At 43.4% G+C, this 22,332-nt stretch overlaps 1 long non-coding RNA gene across 1 annotated transcript; it reads left to right on the forward strand.

Moving 5' to 3' along the window:
* The first annotated feature begins 12,015 nt into the window (after positions 1–12,015).
* Positions 12,016–16,118, forward strand: LOC115559507 (uncharacterized). The gene is made up of 2 exons (XR_003979593.1): positions 12,016–13,637; positions 15,426–16,118. It is a non-coding gene; the product is annotated as an uncharacterized LOC115559507 (long non-coding RNA).
* The last annotated feature ends 6,214 nt before the right edge of the window (positions 16,119–22,332 follow it).

Genomic DNA, 22,332 nt, shown 5'->3' on the forward strand with positions numbered 1-22,332 from the left:
CGCCACTCGAAACAATTCATAAAGTAAACGTAGCCTCATTCACTTCCATTCGGGCACGGCGAGGGAAAGTCAATAGGGAGAGAGCAAACTCTGTTAACGTAGCTGCAGCGCTGCACGCGATGGGCACCTGAGCCTGCATGATATTCCTGCCTATTGCCTAGGAGATTGTCGCGGTTGTCTTGTGAGACGACTGCCTTGACGTTGTCGAAAAGGTGAGTTTGAGATGTATAACAAACAATCATCATCAAGTTTTATGAAATTAATTAAAATCTTCATAAATCCAGGCTCAGTTTGCCACATAACGTTTAGCCTAAATAATCAGACAGCTAGCTAGCTTGCAGACAAGCAGCCCGTTATCACATAGGCAACTTCTTTTTTGGTAGGCAAACTGAGATTTAATTAAAATGGTTAAATGCCTAAATCTTTGGGGTACTGTTTTTTATTGTTAAGTGAAGCCGAAATGCCCACTGAAAAGAGGCGGATTCAGGAGAGAGAGACAACTCAAGGAGGCAGCAAAGAGGAGCACATCACTGCAGGGTTGGCTACGAAAAAGCCAAACAGCAGGTGAGACAGAGACTTTTTTGCATTGTGATAAAGATGACACTGTGTAGGCTAATTGATTCATTAATCAGACTCATATTTTAGCCTGTTAATGGCAATTTTTCATAATTACATTACATTTAAGATGAGAAGCAGCCACAATACAAGCCTCCAGACACGAGGAAAATGTGGACCAGGAGACACATAGGGCAGGTAGGCCCAAGCGCTGATCACCAAATATGAGATGAGAGGACCATGCTAGAAAGTACAGGGTTAAGGAGCCTTCTCAGTCCTTCACATGGGCACAGGCACAGGCACTTTGAGGCCCTCAAAATTGGCCCTCAAAATTCCTGTGCACGTCCTCGCTTGAAAATCAGTTGAGGTGGTTGAATACTTTGATATACTTCCAGGTATGTTTTGATTTAATCAATTCACATTAATCCTGCGATATCCTTTACTGGTGAAGCACACAATACGATAAAATAAATCAATGGAAACACAACCAGGAACGATCCCCAAACAAATGCTGAATGATAACAGCGAAGGAATAGATAAGAGTTTTCAAAAAGCATTCAATTCCCAGAAGGAAAGCTGAATGGTGGCAGATAACGTAAGGCTGGCAGTAAGGAAGCAGGAAGAAGCAATAGAATATATACAAAATAAAAAATGCTAAAAAATGAAATACATTATATAATATAATGTTATGCAAATATTGTACAAATACATTGTGCATAAGCAAATGTTCGTCTAGATTTGTATTTCACTTTCAAACGTTTTGTGTTATCTTGAGCAGAGCAATTGTAAGGGCAACACACACACACACACCCACTCTGTGTTGTTGGATTCTGAATCCCATGGTGTGTGCGTACAGTGCAGTGCATGGTATTAAGATTTTTTTCACTCGATTAAGAGTGCCCAGCGATGGCATGATAGGGGCTGCACATCTGCGACTTCAAACGCGGAGGATCCAGGTGGCCCCCATTAGCATCAATGTGTGTGTGTGTGACTGAAGTGTCATGGCTTTTGTCTATGGTGACAGTTCAATATCATTAGAGGCCCTCTGTGAAAGTGGGAGAACAAGATTACAGGGAGATTATGACTGCATAATTGAGTTGCACTGGGTTTGTGTGTGGGAGTCAATATATGTTACTGCGTTGGGTAGTGTGTATGTGTGTATGTGGGGGGGGGGGGGGGGGGGGGGGGGGGGGGGCAGCGGTTATATGCTTGTCAGATCCGTGTTCCCTCTTATAAAGTTTTCTTTATGGGACGTAAGAGGTGCAGATGGGAGGAGACAATAACTATGGTGGCTGGTAAGTGCAAAACAAAATTACAAAAACTGAAACACTTTTACAAATATACAAAATTCAAAACACTTTTACAAACTGAAACAATTTTAGAAACTCTGAAACAATTTTAAAAACTCTGAAACCATTTTAAAAACTCTGAAACACTCTTACAAACTCTGAAACAAATTTACAAAGACAAAATCCTAACGGAAAGGGAATGAAGCAAAAACTGGATGCTCTTTTCAAAATCCCGTTTGTGTCCCCCCCACTTTTTGAACCGCAAAAATCATAAAAAAAAGAAGGTTATTTACTGATTGGCCAGCCGTAAGATTCTGGCTAAGAATGTGAATTGAGCTGCTGATTGTAAGGCCCTGATATATAAAATAATAAAAAATTGCCAAAGACGAGTAGCGGACACGGGTAGCCTGCCTACGCAGTTCTATAGTAAGTTACATTTTGGTGTCTGTGGACTCGGAGTCTCGGACGTGTTCCACCACGCATGCGCACTTCAAAAATCGCTCACTGAATGAAGAGGCTTCGCAGGGTTTTTCATAAAAATGAAGCGCCAACAGCAGTTCAATTCAATGTATTTCTTACGAGAGGGGATGAAAAGAAAGAAAGGCCATGTGAGTTGGTTGATAATTAATTGTGTGTGTGTGTGTGTGTGCCTCTGTCTCATCCCCAATGTCTCTCTCTGCTTCCCTCTCTCACTCACTCACTCACTCACTCACTCACTCACTCACTCACTCACTCACTCACTCACTCACTCACTCACTCACTCAAACTTTTTGCCTGTCATTGTGGCAGGAGAGCAGTCATTTCAACTTTTATCTTCCCCAAACAAAAAAGGAAGCTTTTTGTTATCAAAGCCATGAATCCTGGAAAAACGTATTCAAAATTTTGGAAATACCTCTCTCTTATGTGTTTATATTTGGAACATGAACACAGGAAATGTATTTCTGTTTCAATGCCCAGTTGGCAGTGTGTACAGACACGTTTCTCTCTTGGTTTCCAGTTTTAAAAAGTGGTCTTTCTAGTCTTAATTCTACTTATTTATTTCCCGGATTTTGTATTGGTTACCTTACCGTAGTCCCTAAACATTTTAATGCTTTTTAGGGGTCCAGACCGCATTAGAACTGATCCTGATTAAAAACCACTACACCTAGACTCTTCAAATCTGGACTAAATTATCACAGTGAGGCTATACATTATGTAAAACATAGTTTCAGATTTGTGAAACCTTTAACCTATTTGTGAAAATGCAATGCGGTTTGGACCCCTAAAAAGCATTCAAATAAGCCTGTATTGCATTTTCACAAATAGGGTAAAGGTTTTACAAATCTGAAACTATGTTTTACATAATGTATAGCCTCACTGTGATAATGTAGTCCAGATTTGAAGAGTCTAGGTGTAGTGGTTTTCAATCAGGACCGATTTGAAGATTCTAAGTGGTTTTCAAGCCAAATCGGATGCTGCGAATCGGATGCCAACTTCAGCGTTGTGTAGAAATGCAGGAAATGGTATTGAAATCGCATTTATTTTTCTGGGGGAGTACCCCCGGACCTCGATTAGAGGGTTGGCGAGGCATGTTGAGCTTAAAGACTGGGTTAGCTGGACCACGAAAGTCGATGTCTTTTATCGCCGCTGTATCACGAAGGTGACTTATGCTCGCAGCCAAACCTGGTCGGGAGCAGGTTTTCAGGTTCGTTTTATTATCCATCCGTCGCAGTGGCGTGCACAGGTAGACCAAAGGTGGTGCTATAGCAGTGTATGTGGCCCATGCAGACATTATCATCTATAAAGGCTCGACAATTAAAAACGTGTGATAACAATGCCCCAATATATATGCCCCCCCCCCCACATCTCCTCGCACACACCTCTCTTCCTTTGTCAACGTGAACGCGCAGAGCGGACACAAACAGAGGCGCGTTGCAGCAGTAGTTCACAGCTGCTGCCCAGCCCACACACAACATAAATGAATTGAGTCTAGAGTGTATTGTTTGCACCCTAAGCCTCCTTTCTGGATACTTTGACTGAGGAGCTAAACAGGAGATTCAACACTGGAAGTCCCAATGCTAGAATCATTCAGTCCTTCCACCCCTTAACGGTACATGCCAACTGGGTAAGCACGCCAAACGCAGAAGCCAAGGAAGCTGTCCACATCCTCTGTGATTTCTATGGAGAAGAGGAGGACCAGCTGAAGACAGAACTAAAGGTGTTCCACTCCAGCTTTGCTGCAAAATACCTCAAAGAAATCTTTGCCATACTGAGGGAAAACAGTGGCCAGCTCATCTTTCCTGCCTTTGTGAAGATGACAAAAATCGATGCAACATTGCCAGTGACAACTGCTTCTGTGGAGAGATAATTTTCAAAGCTGAAAATTATCAAAAATAAACTAAGAAGTCTGTGTGGAGAAGAACGGCTCTCTGACCTTCTTCTGCTTGCTATAGAAAAAGATATCAAGATCAATCATAGTGAGGTCATCAACATCTTTAAAGACATGGCACCGAGGAGGATGCTGCTTTAGAAAGTGGTAATGATCACTCTTCACTTCAAAATGACACTTTAAAAAAAAAAAATCTCACACTGCTATAATAAGGCAGCCGGCAGTTCCACATGCTGCATGTTTCATTCCCATGTGTTCGAATGTGATTTTGTGTATGCTGCCTTTAGCTCGAGACCCTCGGCTCCACCTGTAGACTGTGCACACCTGGAGTCCTGCCGCTATCTGCTGTTGCCTGCTATCGCCTGCTGCCCGGTATCCCTGTCCCCTTTAGTCTTTGTTTCGTGTTGAGCCCGGAAGCCTGCCATTATGTTTCTTCCCACTTTTCTCCTGGTTCTGTGTTGCTAGGGAAGATTAGAACATGTACTTTTCTTTAATTAAGAAAGTTGTCTTTTGTTTCTAGTCAGGGATAGGGTACGTTTTGTTTATTGTTTTTGCCCGTGGATCTCCCTGAAGACAAGCGCTTGAGTTTGGCAATAAACACCCTTAACTTGGACTACATGACTCCTACTGTTTTTGACATGGTACTATGTTACTCCCCTTACCCCGCCCTAGCCCACTTAGGGGATGTAACGCGGCACAAAGTGCTCTTCTTTTTCACTGAGCACCTGCCCTCCAAAATGTCTGTGCACGCCACTGCGTGCACAGACACGCGATTCCCCCATCTCGGTTGAACTCAGTGGTGACCGAGCAAAATTCCGAGACAGAATTCAAGATGGCTGTGCCAAGTGTGACTTGAAGTATGAACTGTTTTCATTGTGCTTGGACCGCTTTGGTGGTTTACATGGCAATTTCAATCACTCGTATTACGCTTGAAGTGTGGGCGTGGCGTCAGATCCGAGATCCGAGTCGGTTCGCAGAGAATACTAAAATGGCCGTTAGCTGTACAAATCCATAGATTAGCCGCACCATAATGTAAGCCACAGAATCGAAAAAATTGGAAAAAAGGAGCGGCTTATAGTCCGAAAATTACGGCAGTTCACTAAGTTCCCAGTTCCAAAAAATGAACTAGTTCATAGTTCTTTTTTTCAATATGTTGCTGTGAGCTATTATTTTTTTCCGGTATTTTGAACATTGAGCCCACTTCATGGTTTGTCTAGGATGAAATAGAGTGGTTGAATCAAGCATCGTAGCGAAATACAGTTTCTATCGTGTTTTATTGCACATTTAGCGCATTTTGTAAATCCCATTGATTTCTGTTGGAAGACTCATTGCTCGTTGGCCGGACACATTTGGATGTAGTCTCTTCGCACAGTTCTAGCCCTGCTGTTGAGTCGAAGAACCGAGTGAAAAGACTACAACCAAACGTAAACAGCCCCCCTTTCCGTTTCCGGCCAACAAGCAATGATTCTAGGAGGTATTACAGTCCGCTGAGCTATGAGCCAGAGAGCTATCGTTATGGATTGTACATATTTATAATTCAAAATTTGTCTCAGCCTTTATACCACAGATACTCTAGGGGCTATAGCATATAACCGTGTTGTCTGATTACAGTTTAATTCATTTTTCAGCATTTAAAAGATCTCGTTTTGAAGAATAATCACCGTGCCATTCGTTTCAATGGGAATCGGGACGGTCTATACTTTCAACATAAAGTGTACATATTTATAATTTTTAATTCGTCCCAGCCTTTACACCACAGACACTATAGGGTCTATAGCATGGTTTCTCAACGGCCCCCTGGGGGGCGTTCGCACAACCGAGGGGGGCGCTGGGAACGTGATTCCATTTTTGGGGGGAGATTTTAAACTTTTTTATTTTTTTTTATTTGTGAAAAAATAGGCTACCTGAAATAAATAGCCTATTTTCATTTATTGGTTTCTAACCCCTCTACCGTCTCAGCTACTTTTGACTGTCTATGCGCAGTGGAGCAGTGATAATACAATAATAATAATAATACATTTAATTTAGAGGCGCCTTTCAAGACACCCAAGGTCACCTTACAGAGCATATAGTCATCATAAATCGTTTAAAAAAAACCAAGAAATTGTGGAAAAAATCAAAAAATAAATAAACATAATAAATAAAAAATAAAAAAATAAATAAAAATATTACGGCGCGGTTCGGTCCTGCACACGCCCAGACTCCCGTTACATCAGCTATCGTCATGATCTGTATAGTAACACTGATAAACAAAATACATTTATAAAATTGTTTCATAGCCCCAGTGTTACCCCTATATGCACCTCTTTTTTTTAACTAGAGAAGAGGAGAGCTTCATATTAACGGAGGAACTTCCGCAGATTCTGAGTTGGCGGTTCAATGGATCATCAGTGAAACATCGTTGCGACACAATTGAGTGTAGTAACCCAGAGAACCAGCTACAACATTGTGTTCATCCAAACGAGCCGTCTTTAGCGAACGGTGAATTGCATCAGCTTCTACGAGCAGTCGGCTTTCTTTTTTTTTTATTTAGGAACAATTTCAATAGCGTTGCCATCAGTGGCGAAGCTAGACCTTTTTGAAAAAAAACTTGCCTTAGCCCACCCTATCGTTTCGTCCTCAAATCGAATATTCTACCGTTTTTTTTACACAAGCAATGAGAGGATGAATGTTGTACACTAATGAACAGGCTCAAATGGGCTAGTTAAATCGAGCGCGACCTTCCTTCAGGAATCTCTAACCTCTGATAGTTGGCTGGGCGTCTCCTGTTTGACAAAACCAAAAATGCAGCACGAGCGCACCTAACATAGTTTCTGCTGTTTTGTCTGTCAAAGAGACTAGCTAGTCTTTATCAGAAAATCTACGATTTCCAGCTGTGTTATAACATGACCTGGTAATAATAATACTATAACTTGACATAATCTGTCAGATGTCTATTAAATGACAGTTGACCACAAGACGATTCTATATATGCCTCTTCTTGAATTGCTTCATGTTTTAGTCGGCAGAGCCTTGTAATGCTGCGTAGCATGATAAGCATGATTAGGTGCAAGGAGCAGAAAAATATCAAATATATTGATATGGGTGCTAATTTTCTGTTGAAAAAAAATGCTGGCATTAGTTTATCAGCTGAGGGCGTATTCATTGCCATAACAACGTGAGCTAATCAACAAGAACAACATGTTCTAATACTATGAGACTCAGGCAAACGCCCTCAGCTGATTAAAGGTGTCAGGGGGGGCTTATGCATTTATTTATTTATTTTAATAAGTTACTTATTTTATTTTAAATAAACATAATACCAAGGGTCAGAAGTTTTACAAGAATTTTGATCTTACAAAGTCATGACAGAGGGACTTGGTGTCTTTATTCATGCTTGAAAGATCAACATATATTATGTTTTTTGAAAGGGAATAAGCTGATGAAGCTGACAAGTGACCAATGTTTACTTTTTAAAAGTATTATAATTAAATGCAAACCCCAGTGAATCATTTGCTCTTGTTTCTCTGTTTTGAGATTCACACAGACTTAGCAGTCTTGTTTAAATGTTACAAATTGAGTTAATAAACTGAAGTTGGAAATAGTTTTAAGTTGTTGCAGATGTTATCTCCGTTAATTTTATTAATCTAAATAAATAAATATTAGCAGGTTCTCAATAGTAGGCTATTTCAATTCAGGGAGGGCGTGATAAAATGTCTGTCTCCTAGTGGGGGAATGAAAGAAAAATGATTGAGAACCACTGGTCTAGAACATGTTGTACTTGTTGATTAGCTCACGTTGTTATGGCAATGAAAACGCCCTCAGCTGATAAAATAATGCCAGCAGTTATTTTTAAACTGAAAATTAGCACCCTTTTTTTTTGCTTCAGAACAACAAGATTTTTTGGCATCAGAAGTTATATAAAAATGTATGGGTCCCTGAAGGTGAGACAACATAGTTTAGTGCTCCCGAAATAGTGGTCTGTTTCTCATAGTATCCGACTAGTACATGTTGTACTTGTTGATTTTTTTGCATCAGAAGTTTTATAAAAATGTATGTTGATACAATTTATAAATTGTATGGGTCCATGAAAGTGAGGCGACATCATGTTGTACCAATGTGTTTCAGTAACATATTCAGGAAAATATGGTAATTTTTGAGTGAAACTTACACAAAAGAAATTTAATATACCTCAATTTTGTTATTCGAGTTCACAACCATTGATTATTCCTTCATCCAAACAGTCTTTTTTCATTTCATCACTTTAGTGGTTCAGAACTGCATTATTTAGCTGACACTGCCAGCTATCGGCTTAGACATACGACAGCATAGTAACTAAGAAAATAATGGTTGTGGAAAAAAAATAATCTTGCACAGGACTTTATATACTTCATATACCCCTGTGGCTGCCTGGGGTTGAGCCCCCCCAAAAGTCAGAACCTAGACTCGCCCCTGGTTGCCATTATTGTCTCTAGATCCCTAAAACGTTTTCCATATGCATGGGCTCTTTATGGTCTTACTGCAACCTTATGTTTTGTAAAATATATCTCTACTTATTTCTAAGAAATTTCTTTTTAGCAAAAATGTCAATATACATTTTTTTTAGCAAAATTTTCAGTAGCGTCGCCATTATTGACTCTAGAGCCCCAAAACTTGTTCAATAGAGGCATGGCCTATTTATAGTCCTACTACACACTTTGTGATGGGGAGAGGGGAGGGAGTGGGAAGATGCATTGGTTTGAGGCACAGACCTTTTCGATTGTTGTAGTATTTGGGTTATGGGATTTTAATGTATAGGGTGGTTGTTGATATAAATATTTGTTGTTAAATAAATGTAAATAATGTTTTTAAAGATTATACTTTTAATATGTTCAATCTGTCCTTATTTCCCCTGCTCATTAATGTGCACAAATGTAGCCTACTGTATGTATGTTGCCAGTAGACAGACACATAGAAACCTCCCGGCAGGTTGCGCTTTGCGAGCACAAAAAAAAAATTGCGTGCGAAAAACATAACATTTCACCTCCGCTGCTGCAACTCCATTCTAGGGAAAACATTGAGCCCGGTTTCCCCCTTCCTCTTGTTCAGTTCCAGCTGCTCTGAGCGTAGTCTCCACGAAAAGACTGTTGCATTTCAAATACAAAATATATAGGCCTTTTATAGGCCTCTGCGTGCAATCTGTTTTCGTGGAGTCTGCGTTGCCCGGGCCGCGGTGCCCATGGTTCCCGGGCCATTCATTAATTCATTCAAGGGGCATGGCGGGAGTCGCGGGAGACGCGGGAGTGGTCGCGGTGCCCAAGGTCACGGTGCCCGGGCCGCAGGGTGCCGCGGCCGGGGCACGACGGGAGACGTGGCGGCCGGGAGTCGCGGGAGTGCCCGCAACGCAGTCACGGTGAATGAATGTTCAATCCAACCATTTCTTCCTCAACTCCTCTCCGCTCTCTCTCTCTCTCTCTCTCTCTCTCTCTCTCTCTCTCTCTCTCTCTCTCTCTCTCTCTCTCTCTCTCTCTCTCTCTCTCTCTCTCTCTCTCTCTCAAACTGGAAGTTTAATTGCATGTCATGAATATTCATGAATATTTTTATATTTTTTGTACCAAAAACGACTCAGAGGGCATGCATTGCTATTAGTGACCAACGCAAAATCAATGAAAAACGATGAACTGACAACTTTAAGCAATATAACACGAGTGTGAGTGGGGTTGTTAGTTTATTTTTATTTTTTTATTGGGGGGGGGGGGGGGGGGGGGGTCAGTAAGGTCAGGGGGGCGTTTGCTCGAAAAAGGTTGAGAACCACTGGTCTATAGCATATAACCACAATTTCTGATTACAGTTTAATGTAACAGTAAGCTGACAACACCACAACTGCAAATTAACCAGACGGAGATAACCATGGCAACCTATCAAACAAATGTTCTCATTCTGTGCGCGCATCCGACGTGTTGATAAACAAATAACCCAATAGAACGAAGTTAAACCGAGTGAGCATGCTGTTCACAGACACCAGAATGAACGAGTTCACAGTAACGTTCATCAGGCAGTAAGCCTAATACAGTACGTTCAGTTCACGTTTGCCGAAAATACGAGTTCATGAACTATCGTTCAATGAACGTGTTCAGGCACAACACTGATCAGGGGTATCCATCTTCTTCAAATATAGTTATGGTGGAACCCCAATGGTGAAGACTGACAAGCAGAGAAAGCACTGTGGAGTGAAATTGTGTGAAGTTGGATTTCCCGGCTCCTCAGTGTCTTCTGAACCATATGAGCGTAAACTGTCCACTGAGGTCAACCCCAGTGTACTTCTTTGATGTCATAGAACATTCTGCTTATCCCTTCTCTAAGGCCTGTGTCTTGCGCGGACGTCAAAAGTCCAAGAAAAAACGACAAGGGGCCCCTGTGTGCCAAAGAAGTCTGCAAAATGAGCAAAGGGCCATACTAAATGCGTCTTTAAGTCTTGTGATGTTGACCTGAATATGTCTAATGATACACTGGCCACGCTGTGTGGTTCGTCAGGGACCATTACTATGGGCAGGATCAGATGGGTGCTGGAGGTGACAAGAAGGCATAAAAGTGAGTCCCTTCAGAGAAATGCAGCGTTTTTTTGTGATTGTTGCGGCCAAAAATCCTTGATTATGCAGCACGTTTTCTTGCGATGAAATACGTGCCATATTTATGCAATTTTCTGCGATACACCCAACATGTCACAAACGAGGGCGTTCAGCAAAAGATCAACCAAGCCATCGGCTCACATGATGACCTGCTTACCACTGTTAAAAAATGGAAACTGAGGTGGTACGGACACGTCACCAGATCCTCAGGCCTTGCAAAGACCATCTTGCAAGGAACCGTACAAGGTGGAAGGAGACGAGGGAGACAAAAGATGAGATGGGAAGATAACATCAGAGAATGGACTCACTTGAAAATCAGTGAGGCAATGAGAGCTGCCGAGGACAGAGACAGGGATGGAGAGAGCTTGTCAACAGATCGTCTGTGGTGCCCCAACGACCCTCCGGGGTTATGGGATAGGTGAAGGTGAAGGTGAAGGTGCGATGCAATTGCGGTAACTTGCGAAAAAATGCGGGAACTTGAGAAAAAATCAGCTTTTCGATGACGTTCACGTCGCGTAATTACGTCACTTCATAACGTTCCATGGCAACAGGGGGAAATGGCTGCTTGTGTAAAGTAAACAACATTTTTCAACTTTCTGCTAAGATATATGTGACTTTTTTTGCAACGAAAATGCGGGGATTATGAAATCATGCAAGCCCCGCATATTTTGCGCAGAAATCTGCAATTTATGCGGTGAAAGTGCGGCATATATATATGCAGACTTTGGCTGATTATGCGTTGAATTATGCGATCGCATAATCGCATTTTTCTGGAGGGACTGATAACAGCACATTAAGGAATTGTCTATTTATTGAGATATTTATTTGCAAAGCGGGTTACCCCTTTGATATTTCGATGGCCTAAGTATGGAGGGAAAACGTCCAAATGTACAGTTGGGCGTGTCAGACAAAACAAATATCGCTGGAATGAACTTCTTACAGCCAAGAAGTTCAGTATGTTGCCTGATGATGCTGAGGAGAGTAGGGTGGCTGGTGTTGAGTTTTGAGGCTGCACAGCCTGTCCCTTGGTGCCTGTCTCTCTCTCTCACTCTACCATTCACCTTCCACTTCCCTTTTGTCAGTTAACCTTTTTCAGTTTGACCTTGTAAGGGGCTCCGGTTGCGACCACAAGAAAAAAACTTTTTTGTCTCCAGCAAGCTCAGCTGGTTAAACCAGCGCTCTGACCCCAAGTAGTGTGCATACTTGACGTGGAGGTTGGGGAGCTGGTTGAATATTTTTTTTTTTTTTGACAGACAGAGCGACGGCCGAAACGGATTCACTGTTAAAGCCAAAGACATGACACACTATGGGAACCCTCCGTCGTGGTTGTCACGGTGCCAAAAAAACATTGGAATGCGGGACATTTCCTTTCCTAATGGTCCCAGCTAAGAATAACACATAAGAGACGAACATGAAAAGATGCACAATGTCGTTCCCTCCCTATTATTTATTGCTTCTTGGACGCTCAACAATGACCTCAGAACTCTTTGTCCCTGTCGTTCGGTAGCTATAAATGGTTGGACCTTAAAAATAAGACCATAAGTATCTTCATTAAATAAACATATAAACAAAGTTCATGAATAAATCGAACAGTGTAAATAGGTATTGTTAATGTTTGTTGAGAAAAAGTGGGTATTTAAGGGTGTGAATAGATTAAGTATATCCTAGAGCTGGACTGATTCCCTTTAAGATACCTGGTTAGCACAACATTGAAAAAACATATTTTGTGATTAACAAATATATGCACATTCCATTTCATCCCAAATTGTTACAATCTCAAATATATGATCAAGTCTCCATGCCTAAAATTTAAGTAATATGACATTCAGTTCCCAAAGACATTCAGTGACATTCTGTTCCCATTTGTTTAAGTATATTTGCAATATCTAGTCCAAATTGTCAAGAGGTTAGAAGGGAGGTGATAATGTCGATCCATCATATCCTATGACTACACATATAAACATCTTTGTTCACAGACCCTGAAGAATCAGTTAATGCATGTTTAATATTTAATTGTGAGTTTGTTATTTATGAGTCTTTTTTATGTTTGCATTCAGAACTTGAGACCAATTGGAAGTATTTGTTATTGTATTCAAAGATTTAGATTTAACGAAAATTAGTTACTTAAAAAATTACTTGAATTATACATTTAAACCAAAGTAATTTGAATACTGAAAACAAATGATGACATTATCAAATTTGCTCTATTTTTTTTTATTTCTTAGTATTTTTTTTAACAGACTAAATATGATTGTGGTGCTAAATTGTGTCTGGAAATCAGAGGGCATCACTGCAAGTGAATTTGAAACCAGATGTTTCAAACATTACTTTGCTCCCGAATGTGAATGATATTGATTTAGAAGCAGATTTAGGCAGTTGATTTAGAAAAATACAACAATCAAAAGTCTAGATCTTTGGATTCTGTGTCACTTGAAGGGCAATTTTAAAATTATAATTCACTCTATCCTCTCTGAAGACAATCTCAGCTTGACTTCTTATAATCAGATGGTTGTATTGGTTCCTGTTTTGTTGCTTTTGAGCCGTTTCTTCTTTTATGGTATACATTGCATTTCTAGTTAATTTGGTTTTTTTATGCAAAAGATTGACTATTGTATCCTGTTGTTATTATTATGACTGTTATTTGGTATTGTCTGTTTGTTTCTGCACTGATATCTTAATAAAGCATACTGCTCTTTCCATCTGATCAGCCGTTTTTGATGTTGTTATAAAAAAAGGCATAAATTATACATTTGTTTTAATCTCCAACCAGATTACCGCCACATTTTGTAGAGAGCTGTTGGTTATCAGCTCTCCAGACCCCGGATCAAGTCAGCCGAGGTTGGTCACTATGGAAATTTATTTTTTACAGATCTTTTTGTCATGTAACATGTTTTAGTTATGAAGATGTGGGGAATACAATGGAAATTCACATTAGTTAACAGGGTTATCAAAGACTAATGGCCTCTAACTTTTGTGGTGGTTGATTGGTCAGAGTTACTATAGGTTTCCTATGCTGGGACCGTGCCATCGGTCCCCAAGTTGCAAAAACTAATTTTAGGGAGCTTCTGACACCCCACGCAACCTCCCCCCCCTCCCCCCAGCCAACCCAACCCAACCCAAACGGAATCAGATGCGTCTACCTACACCAAAACCTGAAGGATGAGGGTTGATGAGGCGCTGGCGCTGGCGCTGGCCTGGGCCTAGCCCCCCCCTAACTTGCCGACCTCCTCCATCAACACTCCCCCTACAGATTCCTCAGGTCCATCTCTGCCAACCTGCTACTAGTTCCACGGACTGAGCGACGGACTTGGGGTGATCGGGCCTTCTCAGTTGCTGCCCCCACCCTTTGGAATTCACTCCCCTCCCACATCAAAGTCTCTCCAACCCTCTCTTCTTTCAAATCTGCCCTCAAAACATACCTTTTCACACTAGCCTTCCCCACCTAACTCCCCCCTTATTCTTCATGTTTAACCTCTGTTTTTATTTTATCCCTAGTCTGTCTTACATAGTTTTGATAGGGCAATATGTAAAGCGTCTTAGAGTACCATATTAAGCGCTATATAAATTTAATTTATTATTATTATTATTATGAGGACGGGCTGAAGTCAAACGTCTCTTCAGCTGCCTGAACGCAGCGTCTGTCTTAGTCGTTCAGGAGAACGGAGTTGCAGGATAGCATTGGCTATGTACGTGCAACACACGTGTTACGTTCCACCCAACAGCTATTTGTTGTGTGTTATTGCTCTCTTTAAGCAGCGTCTGCCTTGCTGGATATGTTAAGATTTGTAACATTGCTCATCGCTTAAGCCTCTCTCCATCCCTTCTATCACCTGGGTGGTGTCCCAGCATTGACACTGGAATTTTTAGGAGTGACCGGTTATTCTGGTTGCGGATTATAACCAACGCTGCTAATACCCTAATAACCATTGATATGAATATGCTACCCTCGTCTCTTTAATACACTTTGCGTATATTGAGAAGGGTTATGTATGATTTGTTTACTTGTGTTGACTTTTAGTCTATCTTCGCATATGTTTATTGCTAGCGTTGCATCCCAAAGTGTGCCCTGAAGACTAAGGACTAAGGACTCACAGACTTAATTAATCTCAGGTGCTAAGTGAGCGAGTGTGTGAGGCCACATGGCCTCAGGTAGGTATATATGGGATTGGGACAGCACTTCACTAGAGCACATGTTACCTTGACAACGTTTAATGAATGATGTTGCTGACACATGCCGGTTTGGGAATTCTCATTTTGACGTTTTTTTTCTTTTGTACAAAAAAAAAAACTACACCAATTACAGCGGATGCAGCAATTTATTGATTTCAGAAAATATAAATTTTACTTTTGAATACTTCAGTATAAAGGATATATTGAATAATTATGTGATTATTGGCCTACACGTGCTAATCAATAAGTCAATGTCAAAGTTAATTAAAACTGTGTTCCACTACCTACTGTAAACATTTACAAAAACAAAATTGGACTAACTAAACACAATTTTCAGTCAGTGACAAAGACTAAAACTAAGTTAACACTGTCTGAAGGAATGATATTACAATGTTCTTGATGTTACTTATAACTTGTTGGCCTATGTGGGACATAAACCCTCTTGTGTCATTATAGGTGCCAAATGTTACAACCCCTTGTCCCCTGACTGGGTTCCATCCATCTTCTCACACATTCCAGCCACCAAGAAGAGGAAAAGGGAGAAAGACATGGAAAGGTATGAGCAGCACAGCAGAATGAAGAACAAGAGGGTGGAGGAGAAAAAGAAGAAAGATGCAGTGGATGTCCTCCTTGACCTATCATCAGTACCAGATGCTGGAAATGCGCCACTTTCTGTGGATGAACAACAGTGTGACAACAAGCCATGCAAGGAAAAGATTGCAAGATTACAAAGCGAGTGTAATGAGTGTAAACCGTAAGCTGAAAGACATTATTAAATCAGGAACATTGATGAACTGGCTTTTGAAAAAGATGATGAAAAAGTGAAGGCAATGACTGGAATCCCCACATATTCAAAGTTACAAGTAGTTTCAACATTTGTGTTATCATTTCTGCAGACTGGTACAAACCTCTCTCCCTTCCAACAACTTCTGTTAACTTTTATGAGGCTGAAAATGAACCTTCCCCTGTCATTGCCTGGTTGTATGTTTAAGATCTCAATTCCAACTGCCAGAAGAACATTTAGAAGCACCATTGAAGTGCTGAATGCCAGGCTTGCTCCAGCACTTTTGTTTTGGCCAAATCGAGTGGAGCTTCAGTTGTCAATGCCTATGATATTTAGACAGGTTTTTCATAAATGTGTTTGTATTATTGACTGCTTTGAAACTTTTATTGAAAGGCCTAGAGACCTAAGAGCACGAGCACAGACATACTCAAAATACAAACATCACCATACCATGAAATATCTAATTGGCATTACACCACAAGGAACAGTTTCTTTTATATCAAAAGGATGGGGTGGGAGAACATCAGACAAACACTTGACTGAAAGAGTGAAGTGGATTTTTGGATCACCTCAACCCAGAGATGTCATACTAGCTGATGGTTTGATGTTTGATGTGGCAGATTCAGTTGGTCTGTTCAATGCTGAGCTTAAGATCCCAGCTTTCACTAGAGGCAAAAAGCAGTTTGGTCCAGTGGAATTATAGTCCACACGAGGACTTGCATCAGTTAGGATACATGTGGAAAGAGTTATCGATGAGGCAAGGAATCGGTACACCATACTTCAAAGTACAATTGGGATTCAAATGTGTGAAGCTGAGCATCCTGAAGGTCTTACACCTCTAGATAAAATAGTCTGTGTGTGCTGTGCACTGACAAACTTGGCTCCTTCAATTATTCCTTTGGGTTGAAAATGAGAAAAAACTGTTAATAACAGTAAAGTCACTGTTATTTCCATCAATGAAATAAGGACAGTGACAAAAATGCATTTGGCCCTTGATTGGTTGACATTTAGTAGCAGCGATCACGCTCAGGCTAATTAGTTTCTGTTTTTCAATTGACTGGCGAGGGAAGTGCTCTCGCTCCCGCTCCCAGTTACGCTGCCGGTGGCTGCCTCCATAATGGCCCACCTATGTGTTACCTGTGCGGCTCCTCTTGAGCCTGAGGACGGCCACGACAGTTGCCCTCCTTGCCTCGGTCTCGAGCATTTGAGGGAGAGCCTCACGGACAGCGCCTGCATGAACTGCAGCCTCCTGCCTTGGGTGCTCAGGGTGGCTAGGCTGGCAGAGCTGGAGAATCGGGCAACAGCCAACGTCCCCAATGAGCCTCCCTCCCAATCAGCCCGGTCGTTCGGGGTGGCAGCGGCATGATGGGGCTGCGACTACGGGTGCCCCCCCCAAAAAGAAAGCAAGGGGCGGGCTGGCTGCCAAGGTTGACGGATTGGCGGCCGATATGGAGCAAATGCGGTCCCTCCTCCTGGCCCTTCAGCCTGGGACTGGTCAGGGGCTGGCGGGGCTACAGCCTGGCCCTCCCTCGTCCCAATTCGATGATGCCCTCTCTCTGGCGGCTTCGGCTAACCTCTTTAATGAGGTTATGACTGAGGGCAATGCCTCCCACACACTGGACGAGGCTTCCTGCTCTTCTGCACAAGGCTCCCTGCAAGGGGCAGCAGACACCTCCATGGCGGCCGTCCTGCGGACCGCTCTGGCTCGCCTACAGCTCGATGCGGCGCAGACGGAGTCAGCCCAGGCCAGCGCCTTCTTCAGGCGTAACCCTGTCCCGGCCACATTCTCCGTCCCTCCTTCAGAGGAGTACTTGAAGGAGCTCCATGCTTGCTGGAGGGACACTAGGGCCCTATCCCACTCAACGTTGGATGCCCGGACCTTGGCTGCCATGCAGAATGCGGCACAGGTTGGGCTGGGCCGCATGCCACCAGTCGAGCCTGCCATCACCTCCCTAATTCTGGCCCCTGATGAGGCTCTGAGGCCAAATGCCAGGTGTCCTCGGCCACAGTGCAGGGTCACAGACGACCTCCTGTCAAAAGCCTACGACGCAGCGGCGCACATGGGTCGTATTGGGAACTCCCTTTCCCAACTGTTGCTGGGTCTTACCACCTCTCTGCAGCAGGCCCAGGTCTGGTCCAGAGCTAAGGCCTTTGCCGGGTCGTTGACTGATCTGTGCACCGTCCCAGTCTCAGGCGGCCCGGGACACGGCTCTTGCACGTGGCCCGGCATGGCCTGACGGTAAACTTTGTGAAGAGTCGCCTGGACCCATCCCAACGGGTCACATACCTGGGGATGGTCCTGGACTCTGACACTGTGAGGGCCTATCTGTCACCTCAGCGTGTAACTGACATCCTCCTCTGCCTCCCCCTCTTCGGGTATGGCAGGATGGTGCCATTCATTCCTTTTTCTGCAGCTCTTGGGCAAGCTGACAGCTGCCTCAGCTGTGGTGCCTCTCGGCTTGCTGTCTCTGTGCCCTATGCAGATGTGGCTGAACAGCCTCCAGTTGGACCCCAAGTGGCACAGGCACCGAAAGGTCAGAGTGTCTCTGCAGTGCCTCTTCTCTCTGTCCCCATGGAGAAAGAGGTCGTACATGTCTGTGGGTGTACCCATGGGCACCATTCCATCCCGCCGGGAGCTGGTCACGACAGACGCCTGCCTCGCGGGATGGGGCGCGGTTTGGCAGGGCAGGACTGCCCAAGGGCAGTGGCCGGCCCAAAACCACGCTCACATCAATGTGCTAGAGCTCAGGGCGGTACAGCTAGCACTCAATCATTTTCTGCCTCAGTTGAGAGGCAAGCATGTGCTGGTACGATCCGACAACAGGTCAGCTGTTGCCCAGATCAACCACCAAGGGGGAACCCGGTCTTCACGGCTACTCCGGGTATCTCGGAACCTGTTGGCCTGGGCATATCCCGCCTGGCCAGCGTACGGGCGGTCTTCATACCGGGGGAACGGAACCAGGACACAGATTTTCTATTGCAGCAGAAGCCCCCACCGGGGGAGTGGTGGCTTCATCCGGAGGTGGTGGAGACGATGTGGGGTCTCTTTGGCCTACTGACAAGGACAATTGTATGCAGAGTGGGAGGTGGTAGGGGCAGTATTGGGACAGGACTTAAATGCTCTCCATAGGATGAAGCATCTTGTGTTAAATTTTCCGGTTTTGAGTTGTTTCTGTTCTGTTTAGGGACACACTGATTTCCTTCAGCTGATGATTAAAAGTGAGATCCAAGAGTCTGACATTAAGGACGGAGTGGAGCCAAGTAAAGGTACGATGATGACCGATGATGGCGTGAAATTACTAGACTACTTAATTAAGTACTAAAAGAAAATGACAAAATTGAATGCAGGTGCCTGTCTCTGCCCCTACCACAAGTACCACATATCTCAGCAGTTCGGCCAGGAAGCTAGATCTTGAGCTGAAAATGTGGGGAACCCTTAACCCTCTAAAAGGTAAAGGAAAACTTGCGTAATATGCAGAGAAGAAACCTTGAGAAGAAAAGAAAAATAGGGGTCATGAGCTTTATAGGATTTCTGGACTACCAAAGCACATTTTCTGTTCTCTTGGAGAAGGAGAACATTTAGACGCTTTTATCCAAAGCGCCTTAAAATTAGTACATTTGTCAAAGAAAGAGAAACAATATATTGCTTTAGGTACAGTAAGGATGGTAATAGAACCAAGTGCCAAGCACTAACAATTTTTAGGCTAACCCATTCCCCAAATACAAAAAAGATAGCTAGGATAAGATGCTACACACTGCTAAGTACTATTTTTAAGGACTCACAACATACAATAAGTGCACACATTAAGTGACTGGACGTACACAATACAATAAGGGTTTTAAAATGTACTCGACAGTGACCAGTAAGTCAGTGTCAGGGCAATCTTTCCCTGGCATAAGTAGGCGCTCCGTAATTCTTCTTTGTTGAAAACTGAATACTTCATAAAAAATGTAATGAATCAACAAGAAAGATGTGTTCCATCTAAAATTGACATTAAACAGCTGATTGAAATGTTACACTGTTGAACGCATGTTACAATTGTAACACAAACATTCATAAATTCATAATAATATTTATTTTGCCTGTTTTCGTCTGTGTCCAGGTTTGACTGATCCAGAGATACTCGCCCAGGGGCTTGTACCACGTAGCTCGCTGAACATAGCGGAAATCCTAGCGGAAAACCTGGCTCGACAGAGCCGCAACTCGCAATTAGAGTTAAACAGTACCACAACGCTCACTTTAGATTCAATTAGTCTAACCAGGTTTTCCGCTTTAGGTTCAGTGCGCGTTCACTTGAAAGGGGCGTTTTTTGCGTCATTTTTCTCACCTTTACGATAGATCAAGCAGTCTATATGCGTATAAGTGAAAAGATATGCATATTGTCTATAAAATAACTATGCCAAATGCAGAATTGTTCGCCATTAATCCAAATAGAATGATGATGATTTAAAAATGCATAAGCAACGTCCATCCTGCCTTATTCTATCATTTAGGGAATTCACTTTAAATACACCCTAGAAATGTATCGCATGTTTTCAACCACTGAGAGGTAGCGGCTGTAGCGTAGTGGATTAGTAAAAGACCCGAACTTCAGCGACCGGGGTTCAAATACGCCGGTCTATCATCATGCATTTTACCCCCATAGATGTGGTTCCAGCACGGCCTTGAAAATATGGGTTCAAGTTCGAAATAAGCACAAAAATATAATTCCATGAGCTTTAGTGAATAAGTATTCCATATGCATGAGAAATGGGACTTTTTAAGCTTCACATAAATTCGCGTCACTTGGGAGTCGAACCCCCCACGCAGAAAGTCAAGACTGACGCGCTACCTCCACTCTAGCACTCTGTCACGGAGACACAATGCGCAACAGTAAGCATTGTCTACATAAGGTCCAACAAGGACGATCAAATAACGAACACCCTCTGATGAGAATCTGTATCTCTCATGAAGAACCCCAATTTCGTTGTTTGCACAATGACAATAAAGTCTGAAATCTGAATATCGTCAGACAATGCCAAGAGATCGGTTCTGTCCCGTAAAACCCTCTGTCTCCGGAGAGACACCTGTACGAGAAGTGCGCCGAGGTCCACGGGAACACCCACAAATGGTGACGCCATTGTCAGAGGAGGGGCTAGGAAGCTGCGCACGCCGATTTAAGTAGCCGATCTCCGGCTAGACTAAGCCGAAAAACTGCTCCCGACCAGGTTTGGTTGCGAGCATAAGTCACCATGGTGATACAGCGACGCTAAAAGAGATCGACTTTCGTGGTCCAACTAACCCAGGCTTTGAGCTCAACATACCTCGCTAACCCTCTAAGCGAGCTTCGTGGTACAGGCCCCAGGTGTTTCCTCTTCATATTTGGCGGCTATAAGACCACCAGTGCCACGCTGTCTTACATCCTGTACATCAGTGGTTCTCAACCTTTTTTGAGCAAACGCCCCCCTGACCTTACCCTGATCCTCTGGCGCCCCCCCCCCCCCCCCAATAAAAAAAATAAAATAATAATAATAACAATTGTTATATTGCTTAAAGTTGTCAGTTCATCGTTTTTCATTGATTTTGCGTTGGTCACTAATAGCAATGACTGCCCTCTGAGTCTGTTTTGGTACAAAAAATATAAAAATATGAATGAATATTCATGATATAAAATTTAACTTCCAGAGAGAGAGAGAGAGAGAGAGAGAGAGAGTTGAGGAAGAAATGGTTGGATTAAACATTCATTCACCGTGACCGCGTTGCGGGCACTCCCGCGACTCCCGGCCGCCACGTCTCCCGTCGTGCCCCGGCCGCGGTACCCTGCGGCCCGGGCACCGTGACCTTGGGCACCGCGACCACTCCCGTGTCTCCCGCGACTCCCGCCATGCCCCGTGAACGAATTAATGAATGGCCGGGGAACCACGGGCACCGCGGCCCGGGCAACGCGGACTCCACGATACCCCAGGAAGGAAATGGATGGGATGTGAAACTCGCACTTCTCCGCCTTGACATACAGCCTGTTCTCCAACAGCCTCTGCAGAACCTGTCGGACATGGACCCTGTGCTCCTCCATGGATTTTGAAAAGATTAGAATATCGTCGATATAGACAGAAACTGTGTGGTTCAACATGTCCCGGAGGACATCATTAACCAAAGACTGAAACACTGCGGGGGCGTTGGTGAGGCCGAAGGGCATAACAAGGTACTCGTAGTGGCCCAAAGGTATTAAAAGCCGTTTTCCATTCGTCGCCTTCCCGAATGCGGACCAGGTGATATGCATTGCGCAGATCTAATTTGGAGAAAACAGAGGCTCCGTGGAGGGGGACGAAGGCGGAACTGATGAGTGGTAATGGGTATTTATTTTTCACTGTGATGTCGTTCAGACCACGGTAGTCGATGCAGGGGCAAAGCGATTTATCCTTCTTGCTGATGAAGAAAAAACCCGCTCCAACATGTGACGATGAAGGGCGGATGATTCCAGCGGCGAGGGATTCCCCGATGTACTCCTCCATTGACTCGCGTTCTGGGCGGGAGAGGTTGAACAGACGGCTGCTAGGAAGGGGGGCTCCGGGGAGGAGGTCGATGGCGCAGTCATAAGG

This window comes from Gadus morhua, chromosome 15 (genome assembly GCF_902167405.1).
Source record: "Gadus morhua chromosome 15, gadMor3.0, whole genome shotgun sequence".
Taxonomy (NCBI): Eukaryota; Metazoa; Chordata; class Actinopteri; order Gadiformes; family Gadidae; genus Gadus; species Gadus morhua.